At 37.0% G+C, this 12,522-nt stretch overlaps 1 long non-coding RNA gene across 1 annotated transcript; it reads right to left on the reverse strand.

The window, feature by feature from the left end:
* Positions 1 to 911: 911 nt before the first annotated feature.
* Positions 912 to 2,156, reverse strand: LOC127986346 (uncharacterized). The gene is made up of 4 exons (XR_008160814.1): positions 2,058 to 2,156; positions 1,726 to 1,919; positions 1,233 to 1,270; positions 912 to 1,134 (listed from the first exon to the last, which is right to left on the reverse strand). It is a non-coding gene; the product is annotated as an uncharacterized LOC127986346 (long non-coding RNA).
* Between the last annotated feature and the right edge of the window lie 10,366 nt (positions 2,157 to 12,522).

Genomic DNA, 12,522 nt, shown 5'->3' on the forward strand with positions numbered 1-12,522 from the left:
AAAGTATGAGACAACAACAAACAAGCATATCATTAATAGCTGTGGTTGCACAGTTCTGTGCGATCCTCTTCATTAATTGCTAAGCAATATAGAGGACGTTATTGTTTACAATACAACCAGAGAACATTATGAGCTTGAGAGAGGCGGGATGTTCAGACACACTCGAAGAGGTTTAGCCAATCACAACACACTGAGCCAGCTGACCAATCTCAGCCCATGGCGTATTTCTGTGGGAGGGGCTTCATAATAACAGGAAATAATAGAGGCATTTATCAGGGAAGGGTCTAGTAAAACCCACCCCTTTAATAAAATGTATTCCCACCTAGGCTAGTGTTTTTTTTTAAAGGATACTCCAGCCTAAAATGAAATATTTGTCATTAATCACTCAACCCATGTTGTTCCAAACCCGTAAAAGCTCAGTTCATCTTCAGAACACAATTTTATATGTTTTTCTGTAAGTTTAAAAGTAGCAGCACTTTACTTTTTAGTATTGTGAAAATTCTATTGTTGTTGTTGGATATTCTAATATTGACTGTGACTTTAATAATACTGCGTTGTAATCATAAACAAAACAATGTCATTTGGAAAAGTGTATCTCAGCAAATTTCTAAAACTGCACAGTCATGAAAAAGCTGTAGGTCAGTGGTGTCCGATTCTGCTGAAGAAGTCCTGCATCGTTCAGCTCCAAACTTCAACTCACCTCGACTCACTTCTGGTGACCTGTTTTAGCTTAAGACCTTATTTTTTATTTTGTCATGTACATCTATAAATACTATATCTATATTATCTATAAATACTGAAACTATATAATAAATTGATACAGCAGTGTTATCAGTCAAAATATACTGATCTCTCTTTAGCTGATTTTTATTTTTATTTTATTTTTTATTAAAGAACAAAGTACAAGAAAATTAACACAGTTCTTTTCTTTTCGGACCAGGTTTATTTTGTACAGTAAATTAATTCATATAGTAACATACAGCATAAACACTTATTACATCAGTGATTATTATAAAAGTCTATTTGAAATCTAATTTATAAATATAATACCATTTTCTACATATTCTCTATACATCAATCAGTGGCTGAACATGGGGAATATTCTGCAGATTAGATGAACAGAACCGCTGCATCCTAAACATAGAAAACAGATTCTCACAAATATAAGAAAGATCAATATAGCATTAGATTTGTGAGTTTTACTATTTGTTTTCTGTGTAAATCTTTCTCACCTTGTCTGTGTCTCTTTGAAACTCTGCGATGTCAGAAACTGGGAATGAAAACACAAATAACTGATTATAATATATTCATGCAGTTCAACAAGAACAGAACTGGAGTTTTATTCCCAGAGATTGAATTAAGTCATTAATGAATTAGTGTCACTTAAATGAATAAAAGCCTCAGGAAAGCGTGCAGCTGTGGATATAATCTACATACACCAAAAGCAACATTTGCATGATTTTAACAAAATAAGAGGCATCATAAATATTGTGTGTAGTTTAGTTCTCCCTGAGTATGTATGATGGATTTGAAATGAATTTCACAATAACAGATATAGATATGGTCCACAAGACAAAATAATATTTCTGTAAACTTATGAGCACAACTGTAGATGTAAATGCTGTTTTTACTGTAGTATAGAGTGAAAAGTTAAAGTTCAGAATCTGTTTTACACCAGCAAAGATGAAATATAACAGTTTTATCTTAAACATTATTAATACTCACAGTTTGGTCTGCCGCTATTAATACTGCTCCGTCTGAACAGACTCGGTTTCTTTGCTTCTTTAGATTGTAACATTTTGTCCTCTTTGTTACAATTTTTCTCTTTTTCTCTTCTTCATGTGTTTATCCTGCGGTTCGTGATGCTCCATATATGTTCTCCCATTCATCCATTACTCTAACATTTACCTCTGTGTTATCTGTTTAAAAAAAACATGAAGTTTCCATTTAGAGTTAAGTTTAAATGTAATGATTGCTGTACAATACAGGCCAGTTTCAATATGATACAAACATAAATGTCCAGAATTAAATAATGAAAATAAGCTAAACATATTTACCAAATAATAACAAGTAAAGTGTTTTCTTCAGCATGTGATGAAATGAAGAGGAAACATCTGATCTGAGATCACTGCCGCTGTGTCTGTGTCGAATGAGCTTGAAACTCTTTTAAAGACCTCCTCCAGACTGACGCTGCATATCTCATCACGCTATAAGTGGAAAAAAGAAAGGTGACACCACTTTCCTTAAGGCAAGCAACATAACTATTGGCTGATATTTATATTCTCAAAATAGCCAGATGTCTTCCGATAATAATATCAGTCTATATGGGAGTACCCTAACATCACCATCCTGTCTGTCTGTGTCAGTGAATGTTAATCACACAACTAAAGAAGATGAGAGAATAATTCACTGTGCATTAAGCTGTAAAGTAAATCAGTAAAGTCTAGGACCAGCACTGATGTAAGTAACAACAACAAATTTCAGGTTTTACCAAATCGTTACTGAGTCAGAACAGATTAGGTAAACATCTGTTTTAAACAAACAACAACAACAAAAAAAACCTTTCTCAATTGGCACAGAAATCTCTTTCATGATGATTTTGTTCCTGACAAATGATAAAAAGACTGACAGTCAATCATAATCGGTCCTGCCCTAAAGACAAAACACTTATCATATTTAAGTGAACAGGCTTTAACTTATAATTGGCTAAATGTATATAGGCTAAAAGTCACTGCAGCTACAGTGAAATTAAAATAAATTAGTATTATTATATATATATGGCTCTGAGGCTCTGAGGACTCTGAGGATGCTTTTGATGTGTGTGAGGTTACAAGCTTCAGCGAAACACATACGATGCACATATGATGGAAAATGTGGAAAAGGAAAATGTGTTCATAGAGGTTTTGTTAGCACAGCTGTTTCCTAATGTTCATCAGTCAGCAACTATAATACACAATACAGAGTAATGGAAAACTGGAAGAGGTGCTGAATGTTATCCTGCTGACACGTGGCTGTATTATAATACACATTAATCTGAAGAACATGAATATTAGTTGAACAATGTGTGTGTTTCTAATGTCAAGATAAACAGTGTGCATTATCAGTCCTGAAGTAATGATTTATTGATTCTGATGCGAGTATGGAAAGTATAAATCCTCAAATAAAAATCTTGATATTATTGAAGCTCTGTCATGGGTCTCCTGCAACAGACAACTTCTGTGTAGTGTTGTCAAATGTTGACACTGTTGACTTTCTTTTGTAAGAATCTGAGTGCGAGTAGTTTTATTATTATTTTTTTTTATTATGCGACAGAGATTCACTTTCCCGGCAGCAGGGATTCAGCTCTAAGTTCTCCTACACTTTATTCCTTTCTGTAAACTGAAACCAAGAGACTTGTTTGTAAATGATTATTTGTTAAGCAGTTGATTGGCTATTGCCTTTTATTTTGTGAACTTTCTTTTTTCTTCTGGTTTCCTGCTTTTTATTTATGGATTTTCTTTGTTAGGTAACTTAAACTTTTCGAAACACTTAATTAAGTTAACTTTTTCTTATTTTGGCCCAAATCCCCTTTTGAAGTTTTGTACTTCTAATAATTATTGATTTATGAAATAAACCTTTCAGCATGTGAAAATGTTTCTATTTTGGTCATTGTGAGCTGGAATAGGAAAGGGGGATCGTGACAGTTATCTTTAAAAAAAGAAAAAAAAAAAAAGAAAAAAAAAACCTTTTTTTGCTAAATGTGCTAAATGTTTAGGCCAATTTTAAATGTCAGTTGTTCTTTGAGCACTGAGGAGTTTTGACATTGTCAGTGTATGTTCTAAATGGCCATATTTCTTTGTTTATAAGTGCTGTATGTAAGATTTGGACTCTTCTAAAGCATAATTAAGAAACATGCTAGTTAAGATACCTGTTTATCTGAAAAACAATGCTATAGTCAGTTATTCTCTTTGAAAATGTGCGGAAAACAAAGCATATTTCATTTAGTTAATTGTCAAGTGCACTCTTTCCTGTTTGTGTGGTCAATCTGGAAACCTGAGGCCTGAGGAGGAGGAGCCGGGGGGGAAAAACCCTCTCCAATATTTTGAATTTGGACTGCAATACCTAGTTCAACCACTAGTGTCAATCCTTCATACAGCAACTTTAATACTTTATGGGGCTATGTGAAAGACTGGTATTATCTCACATGCTAAATTGTTTTCACAAAATATTGCATGTTAGGTCAGTGATCAGTTATTCAGTGTTCAGTTATCTAAAAAAGGCACCTAACTTGCCTATTTGCCTATAAACACCTATTTGTTTCTGCAAAAAAAGTTAGATCCTTGATCAGATCAGAACAGTCCAATCAATAATGAGTAAAGAAGGCCAAAACAATAATAATATTTTAAAAAAAGTTGTTGTTTGAAGGGTGTTTCATATTCAGGCTCACACAGTAATGTCAAGTCTGTTCAAGTCAAGTCAAGTCTTTGTTTTTTTGTTTGGATGTTTGGATTTCACCTTGTAAATAAACTGCTCTTTGGTTTTGACTACGCTCGCCTTCAATAGATCTTTACAGTATCTGAACTATAAAGGCATGCTTTACATCACGTGATCTTCTATCAGCTGTTGATCTGCTTTAATAATTTAATACTGCAGCACTTTATGATCTCTCACATGTCTGATTTGAAAAGAAACCACCTTGACATTACAGTGATAATAAATGTTTGGGGGTGAAAACTTCACAAATGAAAAATAAAGATGAACAGCAGTTAACCTCTTGTTAGATGACAGGGAGACTGGTATTGACCTTATTCTCCAGAGAAACAAGCATGTCAATATCTTAAATATATTACTATGGCATTGCTGTCTAAGAGTAGTTTAGCTGGTAAAGTGGATTAATGTATTGTAGAGTTAAAGTTATCATGAGCATTGCAATGTTTAAAGCAAATGTCAGTAGACCAGGCAGGGCTAAATAAGGTCAATAGTGGTCTGTTGGCATTTCTGTGTGGTCCTATTTTGACTTCTAGTTAAATAAAATGCTCCAAAAAAAAAAAAAAAAAAAAACAATTTTGACATTTACTTTTTTCCTCACGTTTTTGCCATTGCACTGTATACATTAAAAAAAAAAAAAAATAGCGGTTTTAATTTGTCAAGAAACATTCTTAAACAAAACTATAGTTTTGTGAGAATCATCCTCAAACTTAATTGTGAACTTGGTAAAAATCTTTATTTAAAATGTTTTAATATTTTTCCTTTTGTTACATGGGGATAAATCACACTGTGTGTTCGTCGCCACTGCTGTGAAGTTGCTCTGTTTTAAGCAATCTGTATTCTGTAGAGTACTAGCCGTTATAATTAAGCATGTCTTGACCTATGGTTTCTGGTGTAGCCATTTATTCACCATGCAGAGTAGGATTGCATTATTTTGTTTTGGTGTACCTAGTTCCTGTGTGTTCACTTTGAGTTTGTTTGGTCTTACGTCTACGTGTCTTAAATGTTGCTGTGCTGCATTGGGTTTGGATTTACCTTTTTTAGATTAATTCTTGTTGGATTAAAGACAAATGCAACAAGCAATGTTATGTGTAAGTGGCTGATTTTCTCTTCAGCAAACCGATGTACAAACTGTTGTGGATAGAACTGAAGGTAAGTTACAGATACTCAACACAGTCATCTTCATTAAAAGTAGTGAGACTTTCCTATCTTTTCAGTGGTGATGCTGCACTCTCTCCTGTTGCGGTCCCTGATATTGAAATTAGCTGATAATAAATAAAATGAAATGCATATTAACAGGTGTGGATGAACCAAGTGCCATCATTCTTCACAGTATGTGGGCCAGAGCAAGGTGTTAGATCTGGGACAGAATTAAAGTCAGTGTGGCCCAGATTTAGGCCAGTTCTGAATTTTTTTTTTTTTTTTTTGGTTTATTCATGGATGACATGTTGACTTCCTATGGCTTGCTTGTGGCCCACATTTTGCAAACAGGAGCGAACTGCCTAAGTGCCATAATTCCACACTGTATGTGGGCCAGATGAACAGCTGGGCACAGAGACAAAACAAGGATTGAATAAGCTTTTAGGGAGGAGATAAAGCATGCAAGTAGTAGCTTTCATACGTCAAGTCAACTCAAGTCATCTTTATTTATATAGCGCTTTAAACAAAATACATTGCGTCAAAGCAACTGAACAACATTCATTTGGAAAACAGTGTCTCAATAATGCAGAATGATAGTTAAAGGCAGTTCATCATTGAATTCAGTGATGTCATCTCTGTTCAGTTTAAATAGTGTCTGTGCATTTATTTGCAATCAAGTCAATGATATCACTGTAGATGAAGTGACCCCAACTAAGCAAGCCAGAGGCGACAGCGGCAAGGAACCGAAACTCCATCGGTGACAGAATGGAGAAAAAAACCTTGGGAGAAACCAGGCTCAGTTGGGGGTCAGTTCTCCTCTGACCAGACGAAACCAGTAATTCCAGGCTGCAGCAAAGTCAGATTGTGCAGAAGAATCATCTGTTTCCTGTGGTCTTGTCCTGGTGCTTCTCTGAGACAAGGTCTTTACAGGGGATCTGTAACTGGGGCTCTAGTTGTCCTGGTCTCCGCTGTCTTTCAGGCAGGGGTGTAGCAAGCTTTTCAAAAGTGTGGGGGATGGATGTGGTTTGTTTATAAACAATAAAAATTATGAACACATTGACAGAGGGGTACAAAATGCAGGGCTTAAAGTTCTCTGGCACTGTGCTGGATTTCCAGCTTGCAGCGTTTGGCTGGGAAAAAAATAATCCTACATAAAAAGAAAAAAAAAAAGAAAAAAGAAAAAAAAAAATCAGAAAAGGGGAGAAAAAAAACGCAAAATCAGAAAAGGGGAGAAAAAACGCACACACAAAGCTTTTTCTCTGGTGGTATAAATAATGTAACAATTTACTGTTTTTAAACATTAAAATAATATACACTTTTATTTCATAGTTCTTCAACAGGTATGCAAACAATATCCCAATAATAGCAATTAGCAATAGTCTAAAAAACGAAATATAATACCGAAAACACTCGACATGTCAACAAAACGATTAACAGAACATCTTCCCAAACACATATCAAGTTTATTTAAAAACCTCTAAAGCATAAACACTCATTCAAAGTACCTGGAAAAGGGAGATGTAAATAACCATAAGTTCCCGCCTCCTCAGCACGAGCTGACCGATAACACCCCAAGAGAGGCGGGACTTAAGGCAGAACAGCCTTAAGAACAGCCCGATCACACTCAAAGCCGGTGTCAAGTTTGAGAGGGAGTAGTGATGGGAAGTTCGATTCTTTTCCGCGAACCGGTTCTTTCGGACGGTTCGATTCAATAAACCGGTTGAAAAAACCCTCGAAATACCCGCGCTCATAACATTACTAGTACAGAATCAGAATCAATCACCAAAAGAATCCCTTCGGTTCAGACATGTTGTGAGTCAGTTGGCTTCACGCTGAATCGCGCATGCGCAGTATCATCAGTTCATCGGTTCTCAATTCGGACGCATCCGACAGAAACGATTCTCGGTTGAGTGTACTGATGATCCGAAAACCGATGCAACCGGTTCTTGACTCGAGAACGAGAATCGCTCTAACCGGCACGTGCTGCAGTTCAGTGTCATCAGCTGCTCTACTCGTGTTCATGTTCTGGTTACTACAAACTCAATTTGTGAATGTCATCATTAACTATAAATACAGTACAGATATCTCATAAATCATCCCTTATTCCTATTAAACATAAGAGTCTTTAGAGTCTTAATTATTGTCCAACTTCCCTGAAAACCCATTTGGCCTATACATACAATATACAGATTGGAAACATTAATCTAAAAAAAAAATAATAATAAAAAAAATCAAAATAAAATATAGTTATTTAATCACACTTTCCAAAGTTTAACAAAATACTTACAAAATTACACGCATGCGCAATATCATCAGTTAATCGGTTCTCAATTTGGACGCGTCCGACAGAAACGATTCTCGGTTGAGTGTACTGGTGATCCGAAAACCGAAGCAACCGGTTCTTGACTCGAGAACGAGAACTGCTCCAGCAGTGAGCGTGTTTGTTCATTATCTGGCTCGGCTCGGTGTTCATCTTCAGTTCGGTCTTCACAGCATTTCAGTCAGTGTACTGTTTGAGTAAATGGATTACCCCGGGATATTGGTTTATTCTGACTCAGAGGGAGTGTCAGTCACGTTAAAAAAGTTAACAGCTTAAGTAATTTGTGGATTTATGCTTATTGGAGACGTGAACCGTTTCAAACGATTCAGTTCGATTTGGTGAACTGGTTCAACCGGTTCACTAAGAAGAACCGGTTAAATTGAACGATTCGTTCACGAATCGGCCATCACTAAGAGGGAGGGGGGAGGAGGCAGCCGCGGCGAGCGCAGACACAGAGCGGCCAGAGAAACGGAGGAACGACTGTAGTAAGGCGTTTGTGCAAAACTGTGGGAAAACTGCAGAAAATGTGCGGGTGTCGAACCCTCTCACCGGGAAAAGTGTGGGTGTTAAAACCCCCACATCCCCCACGGGTGTGACGCCCCTGCTTTCAGGGATGTAGAGGTCCTTTCTAGGTGCTGATCCACCAACTGGTCTGGATACGTACTGGATCCGGGTGACTGCAGTGACCCTCTGATCTGGATACAGACTGGATCTGGTGGTTACGGTGACCTCGGAACAAGAGAGAAACAGACTAATATTAGCGTAGATTCCATTCTTCTAATGATGTAGCAAGTACATAGGGTGTTATGTGAAGTGTTTCCGGTTCCGGATTACCTAATTAATGCAGCCTAAAAATCCTTTAACGGATTTGGATATTAAAAGCATATTAGTATGTTATGTGTAAGCCAGGTTAAAGAGATGGGTCTTTAATCTAGATTTAAACTGCAAGAGTGTGTCTGCCTCCCGAACAATGTTAGGTAGGTTATTCCAGAGTTTAGGCGCCAAATAGGAAAAGGATCTGCTGCCCGCAGTTGATTTTGATATTCTAGGTATTATCAAATTGCCTGAGTTTTGAGAACATAGCGGACGTAGAGGATTATAATGTAAAAGGAGCTCATTCAAATACTGAGGTGCTAAACCATTCAGGGCTTTATAAGTAATAAGCAATATTTTAAAATCTATATGATGTTTGATATGGAGCCAGTGCAGTGTTGACAGGACCGGGCTAATATGGTCATACTTCCTGGTTCTAGTAAGAATTCTTGCTGCTGCATTTTGGACTAGCTGTAGTTTGTTTACTAAGCGTGCAGAACAACCACCCAATAAAGCATTACAATAATCTAACCTTGAAGTCATAAATGCATGGATTAACATTTCTGCATTTGACATTGAGAGCATAGGCCGTAATTTAGATATATTTTTGAGATGGAAAAATGCAGTTTTACAAATGCTAGAAACGTGGCTTTCTAAGGAAAGATTGCAATCAAATAGCACACCTAGGTTCCTAACTGATGACGAAGAATTGACAGAGCAGCCATCAAGTCTTAGACAGTGTTCTAGGTTATTACAAGCAGAGTTTTCAGGTCCTATAATTAACACCTCTGTTTTTTTCTGAATTTAGCAGTAAGAAATTACTCGTCATCCAATTTTTTATATCGACTATGCATTCCATTAGTTTTTCAAATCGGTGTGTTTCACCGGGCCGCGAAGAAATATAGAGCTGAGTATCATCAGCATAACAGTGAAAGCTAACACCATGTTTCCTGATGATATCTCCCAAGGGTAACATATAAAGCGTGAAGAGTAGCGGCCCTAGTACTGAGCCTTGAGGTATTCCATACTGCACTTGTGATCGATATGATACATCTTCATTCACTGCTACGAACTGATGGCGGTCATATAAGTACGATTTAAACCTAATGCACTTCCACTGATGCCAACAAAGTGTTCAAGTTTATGCAAAAGAATGTTGTGGTCAATTGTGTCAAACGCAGAACTAAGATCCAATAAAACTAATATAGAGATACACCCACGATCAGATGATAAGAGCAAATCATTTGTAACTCTAAGGAGAGCAGTCTCAGTAATATGATACGGTCTAAATCCTGACTGGAAATCCTCACATATACCATTTTTCTCTAAGAAGGAATATAATTGTGAGGATACCACCTTTTCTAATATCTTGGACAGAAAAGGGAGATTCGAGATTGGTCTATAATTAACTAGTTCTTTGGGATCAAGTTGTGGTTTTTTGATGAGAGGCTTAATAACAGCCAGTTTGAAGGTTTTGGGGACATATCCTAATGACAATGAGGAATTAATGATAGTCAGAAGAGGATCTATGACTTCTGGAAGCACCTCTTTTAGGAGCTTAGATGGTATAGGGTCTAACATACATGTTGTTGGTTTAGATGATTTAACAAGTTTATACAATTGTTCCTCTCCTATAGTAGAGAATGAGTGGAACTGTTCCTCAGGGGGTCTATAGTGCACTGTCTGATGTGATACTGTAGCTGACGGCTGAATGGTTGCAATTTTATCTCTAATAGTATCGATTTTAGAAGTAAAGTAGTTCATAAAGTCATTACTGCTGTGGTGTTGGGAAATGTCAAAACTTGTTGAGGCTTTATTTTTCGTTAATTTATCCACTGTATTGAATAAATACCTGGGGTTATGTTTGTTTTCTTCTAAAGGAGAAGAAAAGTAATCAGATCTAGCAGTTTTTAATGCTTTTCTGTAGGATATGTTACTTTCCCGCCAAGCAATACGTAAAGGAGCGTAAAGGAGCAACTGTAAAGGAGCAACTGTATTTAAAGTGCTAGTAAAGAGAGAGTCCATAGTTTCTGTTACATCATCAAGTTGTTCTGAGGTTTTAGATATGCTAAGGAATTTGGATACGTCAGGAAGATAACTTAAAAAGCAGTCTTTTGTGGTAGAAGTGATGGTTCTTCGATACTTGTAACAAGAAGTAGAATTTACAATTTTGGCTATATGAAGTTTGCACAGAACTAAATAATGATCTGAGATATCATCACTTGGCTGAATAATTTCAGCACTATCAACATCAATTCCATGTGACAGTATTTAATCTAGAGTATGATTTCGACAATGAGTAGGTCCTGAAACGTGTTGTCTAACACCAATAGAGTTCAGAATGTCTATAAATGCTGATCCCAATGCATCTTTTTCATTATCGACATGGATATTAAAATCACCAACTATTAAAACTTTATCTGCAGCCAGAACTAACTCGGATGTAAAATCACCAAACTCTTTAATAAAGTCTGTATGGTGGCCTGGTGGCCTGTATACAGTAGCCAGAACAAACTTAACAGGGGATTTATCATTAACATTGGTTTCTCTGGATAATGTTATGTGAAGCACCATTACTTCAAACGAGTTATACTTGAAGCCTGTCCTCTGAGAAATCCTGAAAACGTTGTTATAAATTGAAGCAACTCCTCCCCCTTTGCCTTTTAGACGTGGCTCGTGTTTATAACAGTAATCTTGGGGGGTGGACTCATTTAAAATAATGTAATCATCAGGTTTTAGCCAGGTTTCTGTCAAACAGAGCACATCTATATTATGATCAGTTATCATATTATTTACAAAAAGTGTTTTCGTAGAAATGGATCTGATATTCAATAAGCCAAGCTTTATCATTTGTTTATCCATATTGCATTTATTTTTTATTTGTTGAACCTTAATTAAATTGTTAACCTTAACTTGGTTTGGACGTTTTTTGTATTTTCTAGTTCGTGGAACAGACACAGTCTCTACAGTGTGATATCTAGGTGAAAGAGTCTCTATGTGCTGAGAATTAACTGACCTCTGTGAAACCTATGTTATTCTGTGGGCACCACTTAGACATCCAGCCATTGAGTGATGACAATCTGCTATGCATCTCGTCACCACGGTAAGCAGGGAGGGGACCAGAGCATATTACAGTGTCTGACATCATGCTTGCAAGTTCACACACCTCTTTAAAGTTATTTTTAGTGATCTCCGACTGGCGAAGTCGAACATCATTAGCGCCGGCATGAATAACAATCTTACTGTATTTACGTTTAGCATTTGCCAGCACTTTTAAATTTGCCAAGATGTCAGGCGCTCTGGCTCCCGGTAAACATTTGACTATGGTGGCTGGTGTCTCTATATTCACGTTCCGTACAATAGAATCACCAATAACTAGAGCACTTTCATCAGGTTTCTCAGTGGGTGCATCACTGAGTGGGGAGAACCTGTTTAATGTTTTGATTGGAACAGAAGAGCGGCGTTTTGACCCATGACTACGCTGCCTCACCGTCACCCAGTTGCCCTGCTGCAGGGGCTCTGTTGCCGGAACCGGACAATCTACAGGAATCCCTGAGCTAGACGCATCCAAAGCCGTATCTAGAGCCCTAACATTCTTACTGTCCTCAATTAAAGTTTGGATGCGTGTCTCTAATTCTGAAATCTTCTCTGTCAGCCTAACTATGTCCCTGCATTTATCACATGTGAATCCCTCATCAGCGACAGAGATAGATAAACTGTACATGTGGCAAGAGGTGCAAATAACAATAGCAGGAGAAGCCATTACTCACTGTGCTTGATGA

This window comes from Carassius gibelio, chromosome B21 (genome assembly GCF_023724105.1).
Source record: "Carassius gibelio isolate Cgi1373 ecotype wild population from Czech Republic chromosome B21, carGib1.2-hapl.c, whole genome shotgun sequence".
NCBI lineage: Eukaryota > Metazoa > Chordata > Actinopteri > Cypriniformes > Cyprinidae > Carassius > Carassius gibelio.